Source organism: Crinia signifera, chromosome 8, assembly GCF_055691185.1.
Source record: "Crinia signifera chromosome 8, ASM5569118v1, whole genome shotgun sequence".
NCBI classification, from domain to species: Eukaryota; Metazoa; Chordata; class Amphibia; order Anura; family Myobatrachidae; genus Crinia; species Crinia signifera.
The window spans coordinates 13,400,129-13,402,926 of NC_139224.1; the positions used below are offsets into that span (position 1 = coordinate 13,400,129).

The following is a 2,798-nucleotide window of genomic DNA, read 5'->3' on the forward strand; positions in this document are numbered from 1 at the left end:
TATCATTTATGGGGGTGTCTCACATACAAGTCCCTCAAAGTCACATCAGAACTGAACTGGTCCCTAAAAAAATCAGTGTTTGAAATTTTCTTTAAAATTTGAGAATTTGCTATTCATATTGTAAGCCTCCTAGTGTCCAAAAAAATTAAAAGGAAGTTGAAATAATGATGGAAACATAAAGTAGACATATGGTCTATGTTAGTTATTAACTATTTTGAGTGGTATGATTATTTGTCTCACAAGCAGAAAATTTAACATTTTGCAAATTGCAAAATTTTCCATTTTTTCACGACATTTTGGTATTTTTCACAAAAAAACACAGACTGTATCGACCCAAATTTACCACTAATTTGAAGTACAATGTGTCACGAAAAAACATTCTCAAAATCACTGGGATAAGTAAAAGCAAAAAAAAGTTATCCCCACTTAAGTGAGACATGTCAGATTTGAAAAAAAGGGCTCTGTCAGGAACGCAAAAACTGGCTCTGTCAGGAAGGGGTTAAAGATGGTTGTGTATCAAAATAATCCAAGAGGAAATATCAGCATGACTTTGAAAGGTTTTAATGAGAATTAAAGAGAAGTGAACCAGGTGGGATTTGAACCCACAATCCTCAGCTTCGGAGGCTGATGCCTTATCCATTAGGCCACAGGGCCTCAGCTGCTTCAACAAAATTTGAGCTTGGGAGTGACTTACCGCTGCCATTACTAAACTTGGTACTCATTAGAAAAAAAGATTCCATTTGGCCAGGGGCAGTGCTTCTAGCTACATATTCATTGCACATTAAGACAAGGGCTATTTCCAAAAAAAGATTATTTGGGTTTTATTTTTCAAAGTAGTCAGATAAGATGGCTTTTAGATGTAAGAGCAACTGGAGCACAACGTTCTATGAGACCATGCTTCCAGGAGTCCACGGCAGTATTAAAAATTGTTCAGAAGGAAACTTTTCCATTGACAATGTGAGGCAGATTAAACGATCCTCTATTTCCATTGTACAACCCTTATTTTTCATGAAAATATTTCATTTTTTTCAGTTGCTTTAAGTCAATCACATGAGATCAATTTGGCTTAAAGATGCTTGTGTATCAAAATAACCCAAGAAGAAATATCAGCATGACTTTGAAAGGCTTTAATGAGATGCGACCAAGGTAGGACTTGAACCCACAATCCCCAGCTCCGGAGCCTTATACCTTGTCCGTTAGGCCATTGGGCCTCAACTTCTGGACCTGGAAAAGTGAATTTGGGAGTTACATACACCTGCCATTCCTAGACTGGGTACTCATAAGTGTAAAGTTTCCATTCGGCAAGGGGCAGAGAATCTAGCTACATATTCATTGCACATTAAGTAAGAAATACGTTTATTTGGGTTTTCTTCTTCAACGTAGACCAAGGCACTTTTTAAAATTATTCAGAATGAAACTTTTAAGTTGACAATGTGAGGCAGCTTAAACAGTCCTTTCATTCCATTGTTCAACACTTATCTTTCATGGAAATATGTCATTTTTTTCCAGATGCTTCTAGTCAATCACATGAGATTGATTTGGCTTAAAGATGGTTGTCTACCAAAATAACCCAAGAGGAAATATCAGCAAGACTTTTAAAGGTTTTAATGAGAATTAAAGAGAAGCAACCCAGGTGGGACTTGAACCTACAATCCCCAGCTTCGGAGGCTGATGCCTTATCAGCTACTGCCATTACTAAACTTGGTACTCATTGCAAAAAAGTTTCCATTTGGCCAGGGGCAGTGATTCTAGCTACATGAAAAAGAAGGGAAGGTACAGCGCTGCACTGAATGGATAGAAAATATTTAATAAAAATTATTCATAATAAAATACATTAATACATTTCATATTACATACAAGACACACAAACATTGAACATACAATCTCCCTTAGAGTTAGAACTGGTTAGTAGTTGTTAGGTCAGCAATTGCATATATTCTTTGCTCTAACTATGAGCCAGTTAGTAGGTGTTAGAGAGTTCAAGTCCCCACAAAATGTGCACATGTAATGTGGTTTATACTTAATTGTATTCCAGGGGTATTGTGGCTTGCAATTTCAGCGATGGCTTTCTCCGACCGTTTGCGCTGTGGTCATATCCGAGATAGTTACAATCTGCTGGGTACAATAGCAGCCTGATGGTCCCCTCAACGCGTTTCTCCGCCTAAAACGATCAGCGGCTTCTTCAGGAGTAGTGTATATGTTCCTGCTGCGCTTCCGCCTTTTATGCCAGTAATTCTGGTACTGAGCATGCGCCCGCGTCATGCGGCTCACGCCTCTCTTTGGACATACGTTCTGGTATAGTAGCGCTTGTGTCATGCGCTCCAGGTCTCGCTTTGGAGTGCTTTCTGTGTTGATGAGTGGACGTGACTACGTCATGCGGGTCACGTCTCCATTCCGGGCCGCACTTGTACATTATTAGTGACCAGGATATTTCCTGTTTGCGTACCAAGCCTCGTTTTAAAGGCTTATAACGGAGACATACTTTTTTTACTTGTTTTTGAGCAATTCATTACGCAAGATGGTAATTTCATTCATAAGATATCTGACCCATATTTGTAAGTGACTACGAATCTGTAATAAATAGAGTCCTCAGATTCTGAGTTATTACCAGTTCTTTCAGTTACCAGTTCTCACATGGTGGATAGACATAAACAACACTGAACATATACACATAAACAATCATACATTAAAATAATATAAAATTAGAGACTTGTATACTTTATACATTAGAGCGAGATATTCCTCATAATATTTTATATAACATTAAAGCAATCATATGCTATAATTCACTATTGATT

At 37.8% G+C, this 2,798-nt stretch overlaps 1 non-coding gene across 1 annotated transcript; it reads right to left on the reverse strand.

Moving 5' to 3' along the window:
• Positions 1-581: 581 nt before the first annotated feature.
• TRNAR-CCG (transfer RNA arginine (anticodon CCG)) lies at positions 582-654 on the reverse strand. Its single transcript has one exon. It is a non-coding gene; the product is annotated as a tRNA-Arg (tRNA).
• Between the last annotated feature and the right edge of the window lie 2,144 nt (positions 655-2,798).